Source organism: Cynocephalus volans, chromosome 14, assembly GCF_027409185.1.
Source record: "Cynocephalus volans isolate mCynVol1 chromosome 14, mCynVol1.pri, whole genome shotgun sequence".
Lineage (NCBI taxonomy): Eukaryota > Metazoa > Chordata > Mammalia > Dermoptera > Cynocephalidae > Cynocephalus > Cynocephalus volans.
In genome coordinates this window covers 70436031-70463582 of record NC_084473.1, presented here as the reverse complement: position 1 = coordinate 70463582, position 27552 = coordinate 70436031, and the positions used below count along the sequence as shown (strand labels likewise).

The 27552-nt window shown below is 42.4% G+C and overlaps 1 pseudogene; it reads right to left on the bottom strand.

The window, feature by feature from the left end:
• Positions 1 to 20302: 20302 nt before the first annotated feature.
• On the bottom strand, positions 20303 to 26595 carry LOC134362562 (uncharacterized protein C2orf78-like; annotated as a pseudogene).
• Between the last annotated feature and the right edge of the window lie 957 nt (positions 26596 to 27552).

Genomic DNA, 27552 nt, shown 5'->3' with positions numbered 1-27552 from the left:
CAAGGCTATCATACAATTTGGCTAATAAAAAATATATCTAATAAGTGGAAAGACTATCTCCCAGTTGGACAGCGGATGCCTGGGACTCGGTTCATTGCTTTCCAAGTTCCTTTGCAAAAGGTAAGCAAAAGTTGATTCAGTATTCTTTCAGAAATCTGAATTAACCATGTGGAACACTGGTTCTCAACCCTCTCACCCTCCATTTTCCCTTTTTATAGCAGATACTTTGTAATGCCCCTTCCTGAAATGAAATTCATAGACAAAATATAATCTACTTCCACACATAGATTGAAAGAAAAAAGTCAGTGTAACACCCTCACTATAAGATATAGAATAAATTTTGGAAAACTAATTTGTAATAAAGTAATAGTATTTCACTATGTAAATGTTTGGACACAACTACGCTAGAAGACATGAAGAAATAGTTGCTTGCATCGTGAGTGCAAGAACTACAAATGCAGACTGCTCTAGGTGGGTTATATTGACTTAGGCGTAGGGGTTTTCATAGCAATGAACAGCTTTTAGTAGACTTGCAAACAAAACAAAGTACGTCTTCACTTGGTTGACAAGGTTATTACTATCCTGGGAAATTCTATGCATGTTAAAAATGTGCAAAAACTCCTTTCAGTTTATTTGTGAAATGGAGTTGGGTTCAAGGATGACATAAATATGAAGTTCTTTTAACTCATATTAATGTTGAGTAAGACAGTCGAAAAAGTCATTCTGTATGCGGGACACATTTGTGGGACTGTTCTGAATTTGGCAAGCTGTCTAGCGTCTAAGACCCTCACCTACTAGATGCCAGTAGGACCCCTTCCCTCCTATTGTCACAACCACAAGTGCTCTGCATCAGCAAGATCGATTTGAACATGGAAACTCCGAAGGTTGTGTTTTTGTTTGAACTAGGAAAGGAATAGGTTGGGAAAGCATTTGACATGCATAAAAAAAGTGAGAAGAGAAGGTGAAGACAATTATTATCATCTAGATTCCATATCTTGTTAAAATTGCCCAACATAGCAGTGATTAGTATCAGGAAAAGCCCATGTTGAATGTTTTGGGAATTTATTTAATTTGTCACCCATAGGTCAGGCTTCCTTTTCACCTGCTCTGTCAACTTTTCTGCATCTGTAGACTTCAAAATTAGTTGTTTTTGAGAGATAAACACGTGGTTCTTATTTACATCTACATCCAACAACACCAAGCATAATGTTTGACATGTAACATAAACTTAACAAATCTTTGTTGAATGAATGGATTCTTTACCCACGTTTGCAGTTACTGTGAATATTTTCCTATACATCTCCTCGTCTATGCTATTGTCCTAACTCTTGAAGTTCCTACTCCATGGCCTCTTAAAATTGACTCCTGCGCTTTCAGAAGTGTCCCTGCTCAGCCCCTTGCCTGAAAGTCCATCGGCAAGAGGAGAGAAAAGCGGAGGACTCTTCACTTCTTTTTCTCCCCACAGCCACACATCATTGCTGCCCAATGTCTTAATTAAAGGCTTCTTCTAGTTGTGTATACTTGTTTTCTTCAGTGTTGGGGTTGTTGAAAGTACCAAAGAGGGGATTGTGACGAAGTAAAACTGCTCTCAGTGTAGTTCGTGTACATGTAGTAGAGTTAGGGAGATGAACTATCCGTGTGTGGCAGTGAAATGTGGCATTGGTTTCTTGTGTTTCTTAGAGAAGACACCCAAGGAAAAACAGCCTCAATACTTGACAGTCACTTCCCAAGCACACTAGAGTATGAAATAGGATGTAAGTGTCAAATAAATGCTATGGCAAAAAATACTTAAGAATTCAAAGGAGGGAGAAATGACTCCACATAGAGTTAATGAAGGAAGTCTTACTAAAGAGTTTATGACTTAAATTAGCTATCTAATGTTAGTTATTATTCAAATAGATGGAGATGATAATTGATCCATCAGCTCCACGTCTATGCAAGAAACAGGCTGAAGAGATGGCCTTTTAAGCAATTTACTCTTCAGAACTTTTACAATATGATGTGGAAGACTCACCGTCAAATCTGAGAAGTCTTCCCAAGTTAATTTATAAGTATAACATCATGTCAATAGGAATGTTCTGAGTTAGGCAGGTTCTTAAACTCATAGAAAAATAAACATCAATAGCCAGGAAAAGTCTGAAAAAGAATAATGGAGGTGGAGTGGGGAGTCCTCTAGCCCTACCAGATATTAAATCATATTAAAAGTGTGTTGTTGAAGCACAGGGGATTTTCAGGGCAGTGAAACTACTGTGTGTGATACAAAAAGGAAGGGTGGATACGTGTCATTGTAGAAGAGGATACTTGGATAAGATGGTGAAAAAGTTGAATTAAAAGGTAATGTGAATCCTTCCATGAATTTTTTGAAGACCAACTGTATTGGTCAAAACTCATAGAATATATAACACGGAGTGAACCTTAGGTAATACAAACTATGCGCTTTGGTTGATAGTGATGTGTCAGAGTTGGTTCATCGATTGTAACAAACGGACCACACTGGGTGAAATGTTGATGGTCCCGGAGGGAAAGTACAGTCTGTCCTTTGGCTGAGTTTTGCTGTGAACCTAAAACTGCTCTAAACACTAAAGTCTATTAATTTAAAAAAAAAAAAAAGTGATGTTGCTGGCCCTTGAATAGCCAGACAGATCAATAGAACAGAGTACAAAGTCCAAAAATAAGCCACATATACAAAAGAATATTTCGCAATAAAAGCCATCCTTCATACATGTAGACATTTAAGAAATATTTATAAGCTCTAGATATGATGGGCAGTCCAGTTGTTAGCTGGACATACAGTGGTGAACAAAGTCAGTGTGATTCTTGCCTTCTGGGAATTTACAGTCTGGTTAGGAGACCAACAGGAAATAAATAAGCATAGAAATAACTGCGTAGAATTGAGCTTATTTTCTTCCTTCTGGTCTTACTGGATGAAAGGATTGTCATGTAGCTTCTTCATTCCAGAAGAGTAGAAACTTTCCTTCAAAACCCATTGTATGTTAGCATCACAGGGCTTGAATAAATGTATAATATAACACAGGATTTTAAGCACACATTTGCTCTTTCTTATTTCGTTCTCTTTGACAGAGTTTTGAAGAGAAACTTGCTCCAGAAGAACACTTTTCCCCTTTGAATCGTTTTAACAAAACCCGAGAACCAAATGAAGAACTAGGACTGATAATTGATTTAACATATACTCAACGGTATTATAAGCCAGAGGTAAACAGAACCCTTCATTGAAAAGAACTTTCTTCATTCTAATACTAAAAAAATTCATGGTAATTCAGCAGTAATTCAGAAGTTGTCATCTTGTGCTAATGTTAAGGCCGGCCTTCTTTCCTGGGTGATAATTTTAATAAGCGAACCAAATGGTTTCCTTAATTAAATATTTTTAATTGCTGACTTAAATGAGAATGGAGACATGAATTGAGGTATAATATTTGTCAGTAGGCTGTGGGTGTGGTTAAGAAATTTTATTAGCGTCCACATTCATTATTTTGAAAATGCAGTAGATTTAGTAAGACTAGTAGTGGCCTGAAAGGAAAGAAAAGAATACGTTGTATGTCTTTAGCACTTATTTCAAGCAGTTGCCTGAGCATATGTAAGCATCATGGTAAATAAAGACACTTGTCCTCTAAATTTTATGCTTTCATTTCCTAATATCTTTTCATATAATAAGGAAACCTATGTATTCTGCTGGTCCCATGTGGCGTATCAGTGGGAAAGAATTATCCTCCTGACCAGTTTCATGGCCTTTGGAACAGTAACACCTAATGTTTCTTAGCACTTGTATTTGTATAGCAGTTTGCCATTTAAAAAGTACTTTCACACGTATTAATTTAGTTAATCTTCACAATAATCCTATGCTGATGAAATAGCAGCAGTATTAATGTCTCCTATTGGGTACTTATTCGCACTAAAGTCAGAAGAGAGATGATTACAATTAACAAACAGTTTTTGCTGTTTTTGATAAAACTGAGGCTCAAAAAAGGAAGAATTAAAACTTGACTTCATTGTCTCTCTTGTCCTTTTTTATTGTGGTAAAGCATCCATAATGATATTTATCAGTTTAGTCGTTCATAAGGGTACCATTCATTGGCATTAAAACCATTCACAATGTTGTGTAACCATCACTACGGTCTATACCCAGTACTTTTTCACCTTCCCTGACAAAAGCTCTGTAACCATCAAACAGTCATTCTCCCTTCTCCCTAGGCCCTGGTATCCTCTAGTCTACTTTTGCTCTCTATGAATTTGCCTGTTCTAGGTACCTCATGGAAGTGGAATCATACACTATTTTCTCTTGTGTGTCTGGCTTCTTTCAGTAGGTGTGTTTCTAAGATTTATTCAAGTTGTAGCATGTATGAAATGTTCCTTTTCATGGCTGGATAGTATTCCATTGTGTGCGTATAACATATTTTATTTATCCGTTCATCTATTGATGGGCAGTAGGCTTGTTTCCACCTTTTGGCGACTGTGAATAACGCTGCTGTGAACAGTGGTGTACAAATATTTGTTTCAATCCTTGCTTCCAATTCTTTTAGCTACGTAGCTAGGAGTGTAATTGCTAGGTCATATGGTTGTTCTATGTTTGATTTTATGAGACCCTGCCAACCTATCCAGGTTTTGTGAACTGAAAACATGTAGAATTGGCAGACCATCTTTATGAATAGAAAATTGACAATCCAAAGTAGGATTCTTTGGAAGGGGTCTGTGCAAGTGAGGGAAGGACTTTGCTACCTTCCCAGTAAATGTGCCTCCTCCCTGGGTTTGCGCTCCTTGGAATACACAAACTGCTCGTCTGTTTATTCATTCAACACGTATTTATTGAGTCCTGACTATGTGGCAGCCTTGTTCTGGTCACTTATGATACATGAGCAAACCAAAAAGACCAAGATCCCTGCTTTGTGGAGCTCACTAAATAGAACAAAAAAACAAGTATATAGCTATAGTATTTAGAGTATCTTAGAAGGTAATAAGAAAACATGGAGCTGGGTGAGGGGACAGGGAAAAATGAAATCTGGGTCAGGTAGTAATTAATTCTCCTCCTACATAAAGAGTAATCGAGATACTCTCGATTCCATTTAGCAGCACAGTCGATCACGTTTTATCTTGTTCCAGGGTCTCCCCTTTGGGGTTCTCCCCCATCCTCTGTAACAACAGGCCTAGGTGTGGGCAGCCTCACTCCGGGGGCTCCACTTGTAGACTGGGCCATGAGGGAATGAAAATCAATGCAACATTTCTCAAAGGGTGTGGACTGAGAGCACATGAAATACAAGATGTCTGCAAACTGGGAATAACAGGGTAAGCTTTTAAACAATATGTTAGTTCGTTCTTCAGAGAATAGGCTGAGTATGTTTTCAGGTGAAATATGTCTAAACATACAGCAATGGGACTATTTTTAATTTGAGAAAGGTACTCTATTTTCCACATGTTTTCCAGACCTTCTGAATACCCTTCAGACTTTCTGAAATGTATTAATTGATTGTTTTTCAGATTAACAATTGGATCCTTTGCTTTAATTTAGAGATTATTTCATCTAAAAACACTTTTAGCCCAATGTTTGAAAAGGTCATTTTTAACACACCGCTTAAGAATAAGTTTATCCTCTAATTCCCTGCTTTGCAAACACCCTATAGAACCACTTGGTTAAAAATGCAGACTTCTGGGCCCCACTCCAGATCTTGAGAAAAATACCAAGTGCAATCCAACACCTTTGATGGTCCTCACACGGTACTGGGCCAGGGACATGAGCGCTGATGCCAGATTTGCTGGTTTGAATCTCGGCTTGACCGCTTTAGAGCTGGGTGGCCTCAGGCAAGCTACTTAAACGTTTGGCCTTTGTTTCCTCATGCACAAAATAGGGCTGATGATAGTACCTAACTCATAGGATTGTGAGGATTGCCTGGTTCATATACTGTAATACGTATACTATTGAAGGGTATGTCAACAAGTTCACGGAAAGATTTGTATTATCTTTCAGTTCTATCTTTCCCTGAACTTGTTGAAGTACACTTGCACATAATATATTTTGTTTATATCATATATTATATACATAATATATATTGTACGTATATAATATACATCCATCCTGTTGGTCTGTTTCTCTAGAGATCCCTAATACAGGTAGTTCATGCAAAATCCCTTAGCACAGCTGTATTTGCAAATGCTCAGTAAGGGTTATGAGGTTGTTTTATCATCATCGTCACCAGCATCATTGTGACTGAGTAATCAAATTTCAGATCTGACCTACCTCCTAACCCTGCCATGTTATGATCTCTAGCACTGGCACAGGAATCTAAATACCTGCAAATGGAGTTCTGTATTAGTTTCCTAGGGCTGCTATAACAAAGTGCCACAAACTGGATAGCTTCAAACAACAGAAATGTGTTGTCTCACAGTTCTGGGGGCCAGAAGTCCAAACAGAGGTAGTAGGCAGTGCTGTGCTCACTGTGCAGATGCTGGGGATAGGACATTTCTGCATCTTTCCTAGCTTCTGGGAGCCTTAGGCATTCATCCCTTCCTCCATAATCACAGGGCAGTCTTCCTCCTGTCTGTCTTCACATTGTCTCCCCTCTGTGCTTGTCTGTTTCTGTGTACACATTTCCCCTTTGTAGAGGGACACCGGTCATATGGGATTAGAGGCCAGCCTAGTGACCTCATTTTAACTTGATTACCCCATCATGGCTCTACTTCCAAATAGGTCACATCCCGAGGTACCGAGTGTTCGGACTACAACATATCTTTTTCAGGGGGACACAGATCTGTGCATTACATGACCCAATGACAGCAGGCAGAGAAGACATAAGCCCGAGGAAAGGATGGGAGCCAGCAGCAATGCACAGAAGAACCACATTGGGCGTCACACTGTGGATTGTACGTACTGGGAGTTAGGGCTTTGGAGGAGAGTGAAGGCAGCTAGATATGAGCTTCTCTGTATGTCTTTGTTTCCAGCCAAGTAAGGCAACTGCAATTCTGGAGCACACAAAAGGAAGCACTCCCAAACATGCTGCAAAACACCCAGTTCCTGAGCCCGAGGACATCAGGCTTTGCTGTACGGGCTCTAAAAAAAAGAAGAAAAGTGGGATGAGAGGCGACTTTGTATTTATTTTTCTCCATTCTCGAGGGCACAAGATTTTGCTGCCAGGATTCTTGGAGAGTTTGCCAGAATGCCTTAACCAATTGTTCAGCCATTGTTCCTTGGGAACCTCAGTTCCAGAGGAGGCATTTTCACAACCCATTCAGACCCCTTGAGCATCCAAATCTTCCTAGAGGGACGTCTCTTGGTTTAGTTTCATCAGGCTTGAATGTCCCTGCTGGAGCCCTATGGAAGCATCACTTAGACACCACTTACTCAGAGTTTCGTGGAGGACCAAAGAAAACCATCCAGACACAGTCTGAAGCAAAAGCCACATCTGCCAGGCCCTAAAGCAAGGAAGATTTGGTCGCTTCATGCTGAGGATCCCCTTCTTGGCATCCATATCTGTGCTTTTAAGTGCTTTGTCAGAGAGGCCCTGGGTGCTTGTCATGCTACTCGTGAGGTTATTTGGGGGGTGGGAGTGGAGGGGAAAAGGTAAGGCTGAAGGCAAAAAAAAGTGAGGTACACCGGGGAGTTGGAGATGAAGATGAGTGGATTGACATCCTGACAGATGCTAATCAATGGCCTTGATTGAGGAGTGACCAGTGGGAGAGTAAGTCCAGAAGTAAAAGTGATAGTAATAATTGCTCCTTACATTTACTGAGCACGTACTGTGTGCTCTATGTGCATTATCTTCTATAAGCCTCATAACAACTCTATGAAATAGGAACTATTATTGCCCCCATTTTAAGGATGAAAATACTGAGGCTTAAAGGGGGTAAGTGATTTACCCAAAGTTACACCATCAGTTAAGGCGTAATGCCAGGAGTGATACACAGACAATTTGATGTGGAAGCCAGCCTCACAATCCACACTATTTTTTGTGTGTGATTATGTAATACTTGACATATACAATGTATATGTAAGTAAAACATATATGTTACGGAGCATATTAACAATATGAACACCCGTGAAGACACATGCAACTCAGCTGTCACTAACAATATCTTCGAAGTGACCTACATGCTTCTTTCTATGCATCCCATCTCCTTTCTTCCCCCAGCAGAAACCATCATCCTGGAGTTTGTGTTTATTATTCACTTGATTTTATAAAATAGCTTTTACCATATAGGTAAATATCCTTAAAATTATAGTTTTAATTTGGCTTTTGGGCTTTTAAGAAATGGGGTCAATCTTCTATATGCAATCTCTGTGACTTACCCTTTTTGTATTCAACGCTCTGTTTGTGAAATCCATCTACATTGTCATCAGTTAGCTGTACTTCCATCATTTCTCCTGTTGGGCTCCATCTGTATAAATAGGCCACAATTTATATATTTGTATATGCTCCTATTAAGGATCATTTTGGCTGTTTCCAGTTTTTGCTGTTACAAACAATGCTGCTATAAACATTCTTGAACTTGTCACCAGGCCTACAAGTGCAAGATTTTCTCTAGGGTATTGCAGGCCGATAGAGCGAGTGGATTCTATGAGACGGTATCAGATTGTTTTCCACAGCACTTGTGCCAGTTCACCCCCTTCAGCCATGTGTTGCAGTCCTTGTTTTTCCACATCTTGCCCAGCAGTAGGTATTGTCAGGCTTCTTAGTGCTTGCTAAGTTAGTGGGTGTAAAATGGTACCTAATTTGGTTTCAATTTGTACTGGTACGTTATTATTATTTTTGTTACAAATCATATTCAGACAATGTTTGTTTACATTTACTTCAGTTTAACCTTCATGTTTGTCAGCTATTTCTATTTTTCATTCCTGCTTATATTTCTGACCTTTCTACTGGGATAATTTTTCTTCTTCTTGAATTATATCTTTTAGAAGTTCATTTAGTTAAATACCATTGGTTGTAAATTCTCTCATTGTTTGCTTCTCTGAAGATGTCTTTCTTTAGCCCTTGTTCTTGGAAAAAATACCTTTCCAGGGACAAAACTCTATTTTGACAATATGTTAATCAGTCTGAATATATTATTCTGTTGTCCGGGTTTCCCTTGTTGTTGCGAAGTCTATTGTCAACCAACATGTCTTTTCGTAGGTGATACTTTCTCTCTGACTATTCTTACTACTTCTCTCGGTCTTTGGTATTTTGTAGTATCATGTAAAGACATGTCTAGATGTGGAAGTTTTTGGTCTGCTTAGTATATGTGGGTCTCCCTATAGCTGTGAATTCATGGCTTTCATCGTATTTGGAAAATTATAATCCACAATCACTTCAAATATTGTCTTTCCTCCATGAGTTCATTCTGTCTTCCATACTGCTCAACTTCTCTGTCATACTTTCCATTTTCCCATGTCTCCATTCAATACTATGAATAGTTTCTCCAGCTCTTTTCCATAGTTCACTAATTCTCTTTTCAGCTGTTTCTAACCTATTGTTTAACCCATCCATTGTGTTATTAATATCTAAATATAAGTTTTCATTTCATTTCAAGTCAGAATATAGGCTTTATTTCTGATTTTCCAGGTCATTTTTTATAGTCTCTTTTATGCATATTTTTTAAGTGAATATTTTTTATCTTTGAGTTGTCATTATATTTTCTTTAAACTGTTTAGTTTCTGATAATTACAGCGTCTGAGTCTCTCCGGGGAGGTGCGGTGGGTGGGGGTTGGGCATTCTATATCTGTTTTTTTTTCTGCTGACTCTCAACATGTATTAGTTTTCTATGACAGCTATAGCAAATTACCACAAAATTGGTGACTGAAGACAACACAAACTTATCCTCATATAGTTCTGGAAGCCAGAAGTCCAAAAGCACTGAGCCAAAGTCAAGGTATTGGAAGGGCTGGTCCCTCTGGAGGCTGGAGGGGACAGTCTGTTTGCTTGCCCTTTCTAGCTCCTAGAGGCTGCCCTCGATCCTTGGCTCATGGCCCCTTCCTTATATCACTTCATGCCCCAACTTCTTGTTTTCATCATCACATCTCCTACTCATTTAGTCATGTCTCCTCTTCTTCCCTCTTGTAAGGACATTTGTGACTATATCTAGGACCCATCTGGATAATCTTCCCACCTCCAGATCCTTAACTTAGTCACATCTGCAAAGTTCCTCTTGTCGTATAAGGTGACATTCACAGGATCCAGGGATTAGGACCTGGATAATTTGTGGGTCCATTATTTGGCCCAGCACACACTCCTTGTGTCAAAGACTGCTGGTTGCCAACAAGTATCCATTCCACCCTTCTCTTCCTAGGAATGAAAATACTAATGTTTAGTCAGACTTACTGCTGACTAGTTAAAATTACCATTTTTTGGACATCTACATATGACCGTTGGGATTAAAATTTTGCCAATGAGTTGTAAATTGAGGTACTGAATGCAAGTTCCAGAATATATTTATACAGAAAATAGGCTCTTCATCCCTTTCCTTCCACAGCTGATCTGGATATGGACATCTGGAAAACTAGCCACCATGTTGGATCACAAGAACAAGGGTCCTAACGTAGATCTGGGAGGATTTGTGAACTGTGTGGAAATAGGTCCCTGAAAACTTTGTGATGAACTTGCCCTGGATACCTGGATACTTCCTGACTCCTTTTACATGAAAACAAATGAAACCGTGTACATCTAAGCCACCATTATTTGTTTTTTTCTGCCATGTGAATGTAAACACGGACGTAACTGATATAATCATTGTCATGTTTCCTTGTGTGTCTGGTGATTTTTTGTTGTGATCTTTCATTTGGTTTTACATAATCTATGGGAATCCTGAATGTTTGAATTAATGACACCTTTCTCCAAAAGGGATTTTCATTGACTTATTCCTGGAGTGACGTGTACTACCAACAAAGGAGAGCTTTAGGTTCCTTAATGCGGTCAAAGGCCCTGGTGGCAGGCTCAGAGCTTAAGTTCCTATTTCTGCACTTATGGCTGACATTGGCATTTATTCTTCAAGCTTTGTGGTTGCTTACCTCTCTTGATTCTAGCATTACTTCACTGTGCATGTTCGCATGCTGTTGTTTTATTGTCATTTAAAATTCCTTTTGTTTCTTGTAAGAGCGCAGTGTATTTAAAAACATGTTATAATATGAATTTAATGCCATTGTAGTGGAGTATTACTTCAGAGTACTATCTTGTTCACCATTCAACCAGACACCATTTTTTTTTTTTTTTCCTCCTTAGAGATGACCGGTAAGGGGATCTTAACCCTTGGCTTGGTGTTGTCAGCACCACACTCTCCCAACTGATCTAACCAGCCATCCCTATGTAGGGATCCGAACCCATGGCCTTGGTGTTATCAGCACCACACTGTTCCAAGTGAGCCATGGGCCGGCCCCAAAGCAGAACCCTTCTAAAACCCAGATTGGAACCACTTTCTCTGACCATAGCCTCCATTTACTTATTTGTACCGGGGGTTCATGTCATGGTCATTAACTGTGATGCTCTCTTTTAAAGAGTTTCTGGGAGCTCTTTCAGATTACACAGGCTCATTTCTCTATCTCCAAAGATTCTGATGCATTGCCAGGGATGTGTCATAAAATTGTATTAATGGTATAATATTATACTTATCACTCTGCAAATTCCTTTTTTGTTCAATAATGTAGCATACTGCATCTCAGGACTTATAGTCACCTCATTCTTCTTTCATACCTGAATAGTATTCCGTGGTTATATATCACAGTTTATTGAACAGTTTGGCTATGATAATCATTTAGGTTGTTTCCAATTTTTGGATATTATAAACACTGCTGTGCTGTAATAAACATACATATGTGCATGTGTGTACACGTGTGTGAGTCAATCTATAGAAAGGATCTCTAAAAATAAATTCATTGGTTTCAAGGGTGTGAATATTTAACACTTTGATGGATGTTGCCAACTTGTCTCCCCCAAAAGCCATGCTAATGTAATGTATTTGGGATCGAGACTACTAATGCTGACTTAATATCCATTTTCCTTAGTAAGATAATCCCTATGTTGTTTGAGAGTGGTGCCCATGCCTAGCCAAAGACAACATTTCATAGCCTCACTTTGAGCTAAGTGTGGCCACGGGACTCTCTGCTGGCAACTGCAGTGTGAGTGCAGGCATTATTGGGGCATCCTGGGATACTGCTTATTGGGAGATATGCCATTTTCTGCCCTTCTACCATTATTCCTTCTTCAAACATGCATAGTGGTTTAATGGCTGGTGCTCCAGCAGTCACCTTAGACCATGAAGTGATCTTGAGTGCAGAAACCATGCCCTAGTGATGTGGAGAAGAAAGAATGAGGAGGCTGAATCACGGAGAGCCACTATACAACTTTAGACCACATACCTCTTGACTTTCATACCATGAGAGTAGAAACCCATTAATTTCTGGATCCCTGTCACATGCAGCTGCATGCAATTCCTTAATGACACAGTGCTCCTTTAAACCATTTCACCAATAAACCAGTCTTGCTGAGTGCTTGCTGTGAGCCCCATCATGTGCTATGGACTGTCACCACCGTGCCCTTGCCCATTCCCGAGTCAGCCGTCCTTCTTGGATGGTCAGTGCAACCAGGAATGTGGCCTTGTACACTAACTCCCCACCCCTTCTTTCCCAAATGGTGTCCTCAGTCCATAGGCCTAATAGAACAAATGTTAAACTTTCACCTTTGGCTAAGATCACTTAAGGAAACTAGCCTGCACAAATACACATATGCACGGGAGTGCACACACACGCACACACACACTCTCACAGTGCAGTGCATACAGAAAGCCAAATGGCTTCTCGCAGCATCCACATAGCTTCTTGTACTTAAAGCAGGTTTTACGTCAGTCTCAGAAATTTTCCAGAATAACCCTTCAGCCCACTTTAAGAGAAGGCCTATGTGATGAAAAACGTAACAGTTCTATGGAATAAAAAATTGTCGAATTAGTAATCCAAAACTCCTATCAAATCAATGTACTTCGTATTGGTTTGACTATATACACTTTTTCAATTCGACCATTGGATTACAGGATGAATACCAGGAGCATAATTGAGAGGTTATTGTTCTAAGTTATGATTTGTTTAGCCTAACGATCTATATGTGCAGTTGAATAAATGTGATGACTATAGGCTTCCAACGATGAAGGGCCATTATTGGCAGTTGAGTCTGCTCCTGTCCCTGGTGAGGTACCAGGCAAGAGTGATTCTCCTCATGTTCCCCTCGCAGGATCCTTCGGACCAGCCCATTGTAATGGCCCCTCACCTACTTCCCCAGGGCTCTCTCCTACTCCACACCAGGAACACCCACACTACTGGTGACAGGTGTTGCAGACAGTGCCTGACAGGTAAGTTCTGAGTCCCAAACCAAATCCTACTCTTTTCTGGTAAAGACAGCAAACAAAATTCCTTTTAATCTCTATGATGTCCTGTAGAACTTGTCGAAAGGGAACCAAGTTGGCAAAATTTGCTGAAATCAATCAAACCCAGGGGATCTCTGTATGAGGAATGCATCATCAATACCTGAGTCACTTAGCCTGCTGTAGAAGGAACACCAGGTATGAAACCAGAACTGCAGGGATCCTGGACCTTCTACATTCTAGCTCCGTTCCTTCAGGCAATTCACTTAACTGCTCTGAGCCTTGGTTTTCCCTTCAGTAGAATGGGGATAATAAACTTTGCTTTCCAAAGCTGTAATAAATACAAAAGGGTATGGTAATTCCTCTGGTGCACAGCAGATTATCAGAAAAGGTTAGCTGACTCTGAATTTATTGACTATAGTAATATGGCAAGCTCTGTGCCTCAAAGAAGGGTCCTGAGCCTCCACCTCTCCCTCCATCACAACATTTCATTATTGCTTTTCCTCCTTTTCTTCGTTGGGAGCCCCTGCTTTTCAGGCCATCATCAGAGGGCAGCATTCTTTCTTCCCCTCTAATGTGCTATAGAACATTTATCTCTCTTACCTTGCAAGTCTTCCGTATTTGATGACAAAGATAGTGTCACCTGCTTTGCAGCACATGACGAACCACTAGAGGGCAGACAACTTGGCTTCTCTCCTTATCAAATGCCCCCAAAGCGTGGGCAGGCAAGGTCCAAATTGGCCCCATTTCTTCCCCCATGACCCCCCCCACACTTGTGAGCCTCCCCTGGTAGTCTCCCCAGAGGTCAGAGGACAACTCAGCCCATCGGGTGTAACCAACTCATCCTGGTTTCCCTGGCAATTTTCTCTGGTCTTTGCACTGAAAGACCAGCATCACCCCAGGACAAGTGGTCACTCTGGGTGAGGGGCACCACCAGAACATGCATCTGAATGGCTTCTCTTAGAGACTTTGCCTGCTGTGTGCTGAGCAGTCCTCACGGCTGCTGCTGGGGGCATGACTCATTGGGCTTATATTGTCTTCCAACTTGACTTCAGAAATCCGCCCTCCCTGGGGACCAGCAACAGGGTTGGGTTACCAGACTGAGGCCTCACTGGGGCTTGTGCTTTACAGTCCAGCCCAAGGGACCAGCCCTGTTCAGAGCGGCCTCTCCCAATGCAGGTTGGACTATTTAACATGTCCCATTTTTCTCCTCACTTTACCAGGATGCCCATAACAGAACCGTGAGGACAGGGAGGGCCCAGGGCCCGCAACTGGAGCCTGGTCTCCCCTGCTGTTTAATGATGAGAGTCTCTGTCGGCTGAGGCCCACAGTTGTTACCATGTTGACTCTTTTGCAAGTTATTTATTTTTTGGCAATGTATGCCCTAGTATCCAACATCGAAGAATTGCCTCGCAGCACCTCATGGGTGCATAGTCCCCTGCCGTTAAGGACTGTGGTTTCTGCTCACACTCATGCTGGTGACTCTTTCCCATGAATTTGCTTTAATTCTTCTCTCTTATCCGGCTGGTCTCCTTTTAACAATGGACCTTTAGATTTGAGGGAGGCTGTATCTGCCTTTGAGAGGCTTATGCATACCATACCCCATTAGACTGGCAGATTCTCTACTGCCCATCTCACAGGTTACAGGGACAGGCCTGCAGAGGCTGAACGACGTGTCCAGGGCCCTCGAGCTCATGAGGGGCAGGACTGGGACGGAGCCCTCTGAAGGCACCTGCTGTGCGGCATGCTCAGCTTGAGTTGGCTGTGGGAACCACCCCACTGCTCCCGTGTTGTCTGGAATTTGCAGGCAGAGGATTGGGCCTGAGTAATGGGAGCACTCATTCTCCCTGACCTTTACGATCAGCTCAGGGATGGACCTATGGCCCAGCCACCCAAGGGGCCTCTGTCCTGAGACTTTTTCTGTAGTTGTTCGGGAAAAAGTGCTCTCAGCCCATTAGGGTTGCTCAGCTGGGATGATATATGCCTGGTCCCTTTTGTCACCATGTGGGAGAGCCTGCCTGAGAACGCAGTTGACCCAGAAGAAAGAGGGCCAGGACTCTGAGAGACGCTGCCCTGGCGGCATAGTTTGAGCTTTGTACCATTGGCTCAGCCACGCCAGAACGAATTTATCCCTGTGCCTCATCAGACACCTCCCGTTTTTGTATTACCCAGTGGAGTCGGTGCCCAGTGTCTTGAACCCGGGAAGGCGTTACTAACACAGCCACAGCCTCTGCCCCTGTGCTCAGTGTGCTTTCTGTTCTGCTGGGCCTTCTTTCTCCCCATCATGCCACACGCTCTCCCATCACCGCCATCTTCACTCCGGGCGATCTCCCCTGCCTATCCACACATCCCTCAAGACCATGGCAAGCTCTTGTGTCAAGCCTTCCTTAGGTCCAGCCTCCTGCACTGCTCTGGCCCTCTTCTCGATTACTACGCGTGGTGGCATCGCACAATTTAACAGTGAATGCCAAGGTTGTTGGCTCTTGTTTCCATATGTTGATCTTGTCTCTTTCACTACATTTTAAGTTCTTCAAGATCTGAGACTGTGTCTCACATTTCCACAAATCCTGAAGCAGTGTGGGGAAATAATCACTAAATTTGTGTTGAGCACAGAGAGTGTGCCAAACACAGTTCTAAGCCCCGTACATGTATTTGCTCATTAAATGTTCACAACTACCAGATCCGCACTGCTCTACCTTTCCCAGACCCCACCTTCAGCTCCTCTCACCTCTGAGCCAGGTATGCGTGTTTAGCTCTGTGATGAAGGATCCTGACTTCTGCAGGACACGCAAGCCACCAAGGCCAGAGGCACAGTTTCAGTCTGTCCTTTTGGTCTTCAGCTGGTGGGTTCCAGCGTGTTCTTGCTCTCCCCACTTTACACCCACCTCCCCTCCCCAACTGCCCCACTGACTACAAGCTCCAGCCTCAGACCTGAGAACGAGAGCCTTACAGAGACTACTTCACCAGCTCCCACAGCTGGGCAAGATCAAATCCCTGTGACAAATCCCCGGTGCTTTGCTTCTCTCCTGGTTCTGCGTCTCTGACTGAACCCTGACTGATACGTTACCCCAAATTCTCCTAATAGCTCTCTTTTTAGTATAGTTATTCAGTGCCTATTTCTGTTGCTTGCAATCATAAATATCCCAAACTGCACACAAGTTGCATCACGTGTACCAAAATATTTTGAAATTATGGGGGCCGTCCCGTGGCTCACTTGGGAGAGTGTGGTATTGATAACACCAAGGCCAAGGGTTCGGATCCCTACATAGGGATGGCCGGTTAGCTCACTTCAGAGAGCAGGGTGCTGACAACACCGGGTCAAGGCCTAAGATCCCCTTACCGGTCATCCCTTAGAAAAAAAATATGAAAACCAAGATTGAGCAGAATTTCAGAAAGATGCAGGCAACAGTGTAGTTTTTGAGTCTCCCCAAATTCTCTCATGGAAATAGACCAAATAACCTCAAAAACCTATGAGTAACATTTACACACAAAACTAGAGGACAAAGTTTACCCTATGATCCCCAGAACAAGAGGGTGGGAAAAACCACCACCGATCGGCACCAGACGTACCTGCTATCAGCATCTGCGAAAGAGGGGGTGGCAGACAGGAGGCCTCCAAACTGCCAGCAGATGTTACTGGAAAGCACATGGACCAATTCAAGCACAGCAGGCTGAAAGTGCAGGGCTTTTTGCCCAGACCTGATGTGAGTAAGTGTAAAGTGGCCCTTGATAGAATCTGAAGGGCTGATGCAGTCTAGCCCTTCTACTGCAGCGAGGCCCCTTTTCAGGATGTGGCCCGACACCGAGGAGAAACTGCTAAGAGGAACAACAGACACAAAGGATAAAAGTTGAGGAGGCGGACAGAGTCCAGACATCTCAGAATGCAAGCCGCCATGTTTTTGAATACTGTTTAAGTAAGAAAGAGAAGTTAGGAAGTTAGAAAACTTATCCACAACCACACTTCCTTTTCAAAGTGCAGAAAAACTAACTTCGCCTAAAAATGAATAACGGAAAAGGATTGAGATCAAATTCCATACAAAGGTATTCAAGAAAAAAGAGAATAAGGGCCAGAATAGCATTCTCTCATACAATGCAAGTCAGAAAAGACAGGCCCCCAAAACAGGTCACAACGGTAACCCGCTCTTTGAAACTCGGTAAGAGACATTAGGAAAAGCGTCCAAAAGATGAAAGAATATGGAGGGGATAGGGGGAAATATTATTTAGTGGGTGCAGAGTTTCTCTTCCGGATCATGAAAATGTTCTGGAGATGGACAGCGGTAATGGTGGAACAAAATTATAAATCTACTTGTCACTGAATTGTACACTTAAAAATAGTTAAAATGGTAAATTTTACATTATGTGTATTGTATCACAATAAAGAATATGAAGGAATGACATAAATCAGAATTGAAAGACCTGAGAGAACTCAGAACAGAATTAAAAATAAAAAAAAATTTAGAAATAAAGACCAAACTAAAAGAAACACAAGAGTAAATAAAAAAATACATATATATTTGAAAATGGAAAAGAAGATAGAAATGATTCTAGAGAAATGGCAAATATAAAAGGCAAATAAAGCCAGGACAGTTCTGAAAAGGGTAGTGCAAATAAACATAGAAATTTAGGATAACACAAAAATGACATTTCACATCAGTGGGACACATTATTCAATACATTGGGATACATACATCATGTTGGGGTACAAATAAATAATTTCTCTGGAAGGATCGAAAAAGTAGCAAAAGTACATGTCTCTCAGGGAGGAGGGAACTGGGTGGTTGAGAAATGGGGAAAATGGTGAATTTCCACTGAATACCCTTGTGCATCTTTCTAATGTTCTCTCATGTCAATCTATTACCTCCCAAGTCTGAATGCCTGGGTTAAAGTTGCTCCCCCAATTGCTAGCACATGATTTTGGGCAAATCCTTGACACTATCGCTTTATCTGTGACATGCGGTGAGTACCTTAGCCAGGTGCTGCCTGGCACAGAATAAACTCTCTCTACATGTAAATGACTAAAGAAACAACCCAGTGTCCAGCAGCTCTTGAATAGATGAACTAAGGTGGTATGTCTAGACAATAGAACATTCTGCAGTCGTGAAAAGGAATGACACACTGACAGTCTACAACATGGATGAACCTTGCAAACATTATGCTGAGTGAAAGAAACCAGATACAAAGGTCACACTGTGTGATTCCATTTACAGCATGTATATGAAATGTCCCCAAAAGGCAAATCGGTAGAAATTACTGCTTGCCTGGAGCAGGGTAAGGAGGGAGGGGGTGGAGAGGTCTCCTTTTAGGATGATGAAAATGGTATGGCTTAGACAGTGGTGATGGGTGCACAACCTTCTGAACGTACAAAGTGCCACCGAACTGTGCGCTTTTTTTTTTTTTCTTTTGTCTTTTTGTGACCGGTAAGGGGATCGCAACCCTTAGCGTGGTGTCGCCCGAACTGTGCGCTTTTAAAAGGTCGATTTTCCGTTGCGCGAATTATACCTCAAAGACCAGTTTTACTGCTGTAAAGTACTAACTCTCCCGTGGTGACGGTCGGCTGCCGCATTTCTCCCTTGCCCCCCTCCCTGCCTTTCCTGCGCTCCCCCCGCCGTCTCCCACCCGGTCTCCCTCCCGCGCGCGCCACCAGGACGCCCGACAAGCGCTCTGGACCGTTGGGCGCCCGCGTCCTGGCTGTCGGACGGCCGCCAAGTGCGCACGCGCACCCCCGCTCTCACCTAGAAATGGACCCTCCGGGACGAGTTTTCTCGAGCGCTTCGGTTGATGGTGAAGGTCCGGGAAGGCAGCACGCGCTCGGGTCTTTGGAGAACTTGGTGGGCTTTTCACCTTAATATTCAGGCCCCTCTAGAAGCTGATCTCGTCCCCCCGAAACCTCCAGATGCTGTGCTCTGAAAGCCAGGTTGACCGCCTGTGGGCGCTTGCAAACACTGAGGACTTGGGGGGCTCGTAGGCTTCCAATGGAGGCTTGGCTCCTTTGCGGGCAATGCGACCCCAGCCCCAGCTGAACCTACTACCAAAGTGGCACGGTGATAAATGATATTGGCCTTGCACGTTGCAAAGGTTAACTGAAGTAATGCATCTTGCCGGCCCGGTTCATAGGCGTTGAATGCGTAGAGATTTATATTCCAGGCCCTGTTTTGGGTGAGCCTCATGCTGCTGTGGGTCACTTTGCTAGGCCCCGGGTTATCACCTGTCCCAGGATAACTTTGAGCTCTTGCCACTCCCCTGGTAGATTCCCCTATGTTTAGTATTCACCTTTCCCAGCTCTACTCACACATGCAGAAGGTAACCCAAACCTGTTGGAGATATGTCCTGCCCGTGTTTTCTAAAACGCTATCTGGTAGGTCATGAGACATAAAGCCATCCTGTGTCAGAGATTTTTTACATTTCTTCGGGTCAGCCCAGACTGATCTCCAGCCATCTTCAACTTTATCCAAATTTTATTCTTTTAACCTAACCTCAGACTCTGCGTCTTACTTTTGCCATTTCCCCTATTTCTGATTCTTTTTATGAGCCATAAAACCTCCCCCCTTATGGCCTTCCTAGTCCTGAACCGGGCTGCTTCCTCTTTCCTCAGTTCTTATCCCTTTATTCCCTGTTCTTCCCCTCAAGTTTCATTTCCTTCTCTCTAATGCAGCCTTTGATCCCCACCACCACCACCAAAGAAAAACCAGTTAAGAGCATCGGAAAACTCAAGAGGCTTTTTTATTATTCATCTATTAATTGTATTACATGTCTTTATTCAGTTGAATTCAGTTTTAAAATATATCAGGATAGAGAAATTTGTATCTATCTATCTATATGCATATTGTATCTATCTATATTCCTATCTGTCTATATTCGTATCTATCTATATCCTATCTATCTATCTACATCTATGTTGTGTCTATCTATATATATGTGGAAAACCAGCTGGTACCCAAAGTGGCACCAACAATCTTAGAAGCTCTTATTTTGCATAGCCATAGTATCTAGCAATTTCCATCTCTTTTTCCCTCTCGATGAAATACTGCACTTTCCCCAAAGATGTATATTTGGCAGCATTCTCACGCTCTTGCTGAGCCTGCTTCTTCATGGCCTCACGCTCTGGCCTCTGCTCTTTTGTAATGGGCGTTGACATTACCGGCTCAGGAACATTTGGATTCCTCCATGGAATTCGTTGGTAGCGCAAGTCTTGGAGTGGATATTGGGTTTGAGGCTTGGGTGGAGACTGGAGCTTGGTCACAGCAGTGGAAACGGGCCCCTGGTGGAGAGAAGTGCAGGATGATGTTTTGTCGGGTGCGGGCCCAGGAGCAGCCGTCTGAGGGACACTGGGCAACCTAGGGTTGGTCAAACCTGGTTGGGTTGTGTTGACTGGAATTGGCTGAGCTGACCTGGCAGGACCTGTCAAGGCTGCATTGGCAGGAGCTGGTTGGGATGGATTGACTGAGTTAGCAGCAGCAGGCTGGGCAGAGTAAGCCATAGCAGGCCTATGTGAAGCCAGAGACTGTGGCCTCCGAGGAGCAGGTCGAGGTCGAGGCCTGTCCAGGGTCGGAAAAGGCAAAGGTATCAACCTGACCTTCCCAGGAGGTGGCAGCTCATACTGGGATGGAGATGGAGACTCCTCTTCAGCACTGCCATCTCGTTTCTGGGCTTTGACTTGAGTTTTCTCAGGACTTTTACCCTTCCATGGGGTATCCAGCTGTCGTTTGATAGCTCGGGCTGGCTGGGGTTCTCTGGTGTTGCTAGAGTTTCCTAGGGCCCGAGAAGAAGAGAGCCCAGCTTTCTTGTCATTCTTCCTCCCCAGTGCATGAAAAACCTGCACAGACTCCAGCATGTGCATGCCTAGTCTGCTTCGAGGCTTTTTAAAGACCTCTTGGCTAAGGTCAGGTTGATTTTCCTTCCTCTTCTTCCTGGGAATGGTTGGCTTCTCCTCTGCCTGGACTTTGTTCCCTGGCTGCTTACTCTCACCAGCTTTCTTGGTGTGATTTTCTCTGGTTCTTCTCTGTTTTTCCTGCCCGTGGCTCTCAGTTTTGCTCATCCTGCTGGATGCAGCTTTCTGAGGTTTGCTGTCAGGATGCTTGGCCCCATTCACAGGAGCCCCGTCACTGGCTGCAGCACTGCAAACAACCACTTCTCCCCCTAACAGGCACTCTGGGTTCTTTGGCTGGCTTTTGGCTCTGGGAGCACCACTGATAGGCTCAGAGGCTTTACGCCTATTCTTCCTGACCTGATTGGAGGGACCCTTTATGACACTCGGCTTGTCCTGCACCTGATTCATCTTGATGGCCCCGGTGTCTTTGGCTTTGATGGCTGTGAGATCTTTGGATTGGTCAAGATATTTCAAGGAATTCAAGAGCTGGGGAAGGTGGTTATCTTCCTCCAGTTTAGTGGTGTCTGCAAAACCACTACTGGACTCAATCCCATTTTCAAGTGTCCCTTGGTCCTCAAGACTCAGGCTGTTCTTTCCCAGATTGGCATTGTCAGGACCAGGAGGCTGCTTTTGACCAGGAGGATCAATGCACGCCAGAATCTGGCGAATATCAGGGATTTCTAAAGGGAGTAGCGGAAGATCTTGGTTTTCTATTGGGATCTGGTCGTCATCCAGAGGCTTCGAAAGCTTGGTTTTCCTCTCTTCTGAATTCTTATTCTCTGCTTGTTCCTTGCTTGAAGGTTGCAGCCCGAGGTAAGTCTCCATCCCCCGGGAAGTTTCCATCACTACAAAGGAATCAAGGAAAAAGTCAGTCCTGGGTAAGTGAGATACTCCCCCTAGATACAAACACAGCAATCAGGCACATTCCAGCAGTGGGCAAGGCATTTCACTATCTCTTCTTAAGGACCATGGACAGGACCTTGTGTTAAAAGATACTCAGTGACTGGAATACTTTACTGGTGATCATCTGATGTCATTGTTTCTTGGTTTTCTTTTATTTCATAGGGTTCTTGTAAGTTATGAAAAAGTGAACGTGAGTTTTGAACTATGAAATGTTTTATACAGCCTAGCATTCTCATATAGGGTCCTTTCAATTCTCTCCAGTCTTCTGAGAGAATAAGAACACTTCATGTCATGGACGAGGAGAGAGAGTGGAGCTCTTCCTCATGAAATATACAAGCAAGGACGCATTCTGAGCTGGCTTTCTTTGGGCAGGATCCCTGAACACAAGGTCTGAAATTCCGGTGTAAGTTGAGGAAAATTAGACTGTCACTACCACATAAGAATTCTGAAGTGCCTTCCAAAGAGACTTAAAGCAGTAGATCAGGGAAGGTAGTTAATTACAGTGTGGTGGTGTAGGGAGACTGAGGAGCAGGACAGCAAAAAGTGAGGCATCTCTTGGTGTGTTCTTGAGGTTCTCCTGTATGTAGCATAGATGGCATTGTAGTATCCCACCTTCCCACCTATATGGAGTCTGAAAATGGAGAGCACTGAGCAATGGTGGTGGTTAAACTCTCAGGACTTAAACTCTACCTATCTGTGGACTCACCACTTCTGAGCTGCAGATTTGACCCTCCTTTGGAATGCTGACTGCATTCCTCTCCCTTCTTGCTGTTTGTACTCACCTTGAACACCTCTTTCTGTGATGGATTGAGCGGATACAGAGTAGTAGGTTCCAGACGTGGAGACTGGTGTGAGGACATTTGTGGCCTGAAACTCCTCCAGCACCATCCCTATCTCTGGTTGAGGGGCAGAGGCCCTACTTCCCATGTACAACACAGAGCCATAGGGTTGCAGGCAGGGGCCAAGCTCTCCACACAGTAGATGCCCCAATGTGCCTTGATTATAGTAATACATCTGGCTTCCCTCCTGGTAGGGAAGTGACAGACTATGTCCCTGATTTGGAATCTGTGATGGTGTCCCCTGAACAAAGGTGGCAGACAGTGATGGATACAGAGGGACCACAGTATGGGCAACTGAAGTTTTATCATACTGGGCTGCCATAGATGTAGAAGAAACAGCTGTGTCTTGGTCAATGACCGTGACAGTGTAGTCTTCAAGTGAAGATGACTTTGTTTCAGTGCTTCCAGTGATATCCCACTTCAGAATACCTGGATAGGAGGCAGCTGAAGTGGAGATCTGGCTCTGGCCAGTAACCCCAGACAACATAGCTGTGTTAGAATGTTGGTAAGGGTAGGCACTATCTATGAGTGGCTGGAAAGAAGTGCCAGAGGCTGATGGCAGTAGCCATGCCGAATTGGCAGCTGGAGCAGGGGTGCTGGCAAAGTTGCAGACACTTCCAGCTGTTATAGAAGCTGCATGGCTCACCACAGGAAGAGAGAGCTGAAGAGATTTTGCAGTTCCAAGTACAGATGAATTTTGGAAATTTTCTGCAGGAAACAAAAGGATGATGAAAAAATGGTGAGATTGATAAACTTTCACTAGGTTTAAGGAACAGCATTATCTTAAGGTTGTTGCAATCAGGAAGTCTCTAATACCAATACTCACTGAGATACCAAAAGTCAAAGTTTATGATGTCTGTAAGTGCTGGAGCACTTTGATACTCTTCTGAGGAACTACCTCTGCTCCAACTTGGGCACAGATGTGCAGAAGACCCAAGTAGTCTGGTTCATGTGTTGTTCCCGAGGTTAGAAGCAAACTTCTCCCTGCCCTGTCCTTCCCTTGAGCCTGTACTAGCATTGTCTCATAACTTTTTCCTAGAATTGAAGCATTTCAGCAGTAGGAGGCCCTTAGCAAACTTCTGTTTTAACATTCTCATTTTACAAGTGAGGAAACTGTGGCTCAGAGAGTTCAGATTGTCTTATTCACATTCTCTCATTATGTTCATATCATTACCAGGTTTCAGACCCTGACTACATTGCTAGTAGTCTTGCTCTGAGCAAAGGCCAGAAACTGGGAGAAATAAAACTTTAAGTACAGGCAATTTTTTTTCTCTTTGCATTAGTAAACTGTACAGCTTCTACTATTGCAATCTTCGGTCTCATTTTGCTTGGGTAGGTCACATGCCATTCCCTAGAGTTCACATGTAAGCTAGTCCAGTGGGTAAATGTAAAGGACCATTCTTTACCCTCTTCAAGCCTAGCTTCTGATCCAAAGTCAAAATGACTACCTGACTGTTTCTCAAGAAATGCCTTTGAAAAAAAAAATGTTATTTAAACTGTCTGAGTAATGATTAGAATAATAATAACAATTATAATTAATACATGAATGGAAGTAATACATATGACTTGTATGAAGGAAGATCATTAAGTTCTGGAAAGACAATAAGACAAAAGTCATGAAAAACACGTAACACCACAGTACTAAATGGAATACATAGGTATTAATGAAAATTGAGGTATAACGAGTATAGCAAGAGTCAAAGCTTAGTAAGTTTACTCATAAATGAAGTTCTGTTATCATAGATGTAATATTATGAAAGCGAATATTATCTACTCTGAGTGAATATTATTAAGCAAAAAAAGACCACGATAGAAGGTGATTTTCAATGAACTAATACACATAGACCGAGAAACCGTATTAACCAAAAATGTGTAATAAACAGAAAAATGCAGTAAATGTGAATGTATAGGTACCCATAATATATGCCGGCAAACATTTTAATAAAAACTGGTAAAAGCGGGGAGCAAATCAATAACCATAAAGGAATTCCATTATTGTGCTCATTCCTATTTCTCTGAATATTACCCAGCAAGTGACAGGTATTAATCCTAGTTCAAATAGATATTTCAATTAATATAGTCACATAACAAGCAGAAAATAAAGTATTATGAAGGTTTTTATATTTATCCTGAAAACATAGATTATAATGATCTTCAACATCTAAGAAAATGTGATCCCCAAAGCCGAAGAGAATCACCTCTAGAATCCAATTTAAAAGACAACCCAAAGGACTCCACGAAGTTGTTTTGATAAAGGTGGAATTAGAGATGTGGTGCTTGACCTTTTGTTTTTATTCTTACGTAGGTCTTTCTTTTCATTCTTAAGTCTAAAAACGGTTAATGACTGTTAATCAGCACACACTGTGATTTAGGAAGAAAATAATTGTAAAGATGAAAAGCAGCCTTCAGTTGAAATCTACTTATCACGAAAAGGAATTGGTCCTTCTGATGCAAGGTAGGATATATCATTTTTTGAAAACACAATTTTATTTTTAATAGGAGAAAAATTCATATAGTTTAAAAATCAGAAAAAAAAACCCACTTAAAAATCTGTTTCATCCAGACCCCTAGATAACCACTTTTATTAATTTCTTGTTTATGGGAAGCATCATTTCTAAAACATTTCTTCACTGTTCATTTTTAAAACTGTCAAGTGTCATCTGAGTTCAAAGAAGCAACAGAAAAAAGCCAGGTAACCAGATATGACTTTTCTGACAAGCTGCTTTTCCTAGTGACACCCTATTGTAGCCTTAGTTTCCTTCTCAGTCCGGTCATCTAAGCACTTGCTGACTTCATTTTGCCCTGCTCTGAGGAGATTTCCCTCTATGCTCGTGCCACTTTAATTTAGAATCTTGAGTCCCCTTCAACATTCCATCACAAACTGCCTTCTTTTTTTCTTGAGAATTCCCCCATGTGCTCCACCTCTTTCATCTATTTTGTCCTTCCTCATTTTTATATTTTCTTGTCCCTCTCAGTTCCTGTTGGCCTGTGCTTGATGAAATCACTGCCAAACTTCCTTGCCCGAAGAATATGTGGGTCCTTCTGGCCCACTACTCTCCATCCCCTCTCCCGCTTTTTTTTTCACCTAGGTTACAAAGAAAATGTCACAACATGTGAATGTTACTTTTTGAACAGCACTGAATTTGAAATACTAAACTGAAAATATTCGTAGAGGGAGACAATTACAGATGAGACATCTCGGCATATGTTGCTAGTTTTCTACACCACCGAGGTTTTTTCTCTGTTTCTGTTGAAACAGTCTCAAGAAGTCTCTAATTTCATTTTCTGTACACAAGCCCTTTAAGATTTAACATTAGAAAAGAAAGGGACCAGAAAGAATAACCAATCTATTATCCTAATATAACAGATGAGGAAACAGATTTTGTGAGAGAGTAAATGATTTGTCCAAAGTTACACAGCTAGTAAATGTCAGAGCCAAAACTGAAATGAGGTTTCCAGATTTCTGGTTCAATACTTTCCTCCATTATCCTAAACCGTCTTGACTGTACTACTAAATTTAGGCGGAAAAATCTAATGAAACACTAGAAAGTTTCTGTCCTTACCTGACATGGTGAGAGAAGAGGAAACGTCAGCCTAGGATACCCAGGATGAGGAGACGATACTGGAGGATGTCTGGGTGGCAGAAGCCAAAGGGCGCATGTGTCCAGTACAGAGGTTACTGATCACTGGCCACTGGCCACTGGTGATGATTCGAGTTTATTTACACACAATTCCATGGAAACCCCAAGATTCTACCAGGTGGCGGTAGGTTGGTGGGCGAATGATGTCACGAGACAGTCAGTTTAAAGGTATGCAATAGCCAATAGGGAGGTCAAATTTCCAACAGGAAGGTGAGATTGGACGGAGAGAGTGGCAGGAGCAGCATCTAAATGTCTGAACTCTGGGGAGGTTAAAAACTGCAAGGCAGACATGATAGTTCCACGTTCCCCTAGATCATCTCAGTGCTTCTTATAGATGTTCATTAATATAATAAACTAATAGTCATTTATATTTTGTATATTATTTTTAATGTAATATACAATATTATACATTTATAAGTATATTTATATATACAGTTAATTAATATCCTTGGGGAGGAAGGAAAGGGACACATAGGGTGAGCAATAGTAGTTGTTCTGAAACTATTTCAGTTATTTTGCTTAGTGAAATTACTGCAACTTTCAGGGAGCAAAGGAAGGGATTAAAGGGCTCTTTTTGTGCGTTGGTTGAAGACTAGGGTGAAGTTGGTTGAGTGTGCCTTGTAGGGAATGATGTAATCCAAGGCTCTGCTCTTAGTTTCTTCTCCTTGAATCCTACCTTCCTTGGGCTGGGCTGGACTGGGCCGGGCCAGGTGGCGCCAGAACTTGCATCTCTCTTCTGCTCTCCTTCCTTCCCCTTCATTTTAGGCATTGTTTCTGAGATGAGCCTTGGTGTTGCATTCTTATACTCGTGATGTTATTTCCTGTAAAATTCAAGAAGCAGCGGTCTTCTCTTCAGTGTCCCGATGCTTTGAAAAATGGACTCTTCCTATTCAAAGCCAACACCAGAGTGGTTGAAGATACAGGTAATTGCAGACGTTCCCTCATCTGGTCTGTGGTCACAATTCCTTTGCCCATA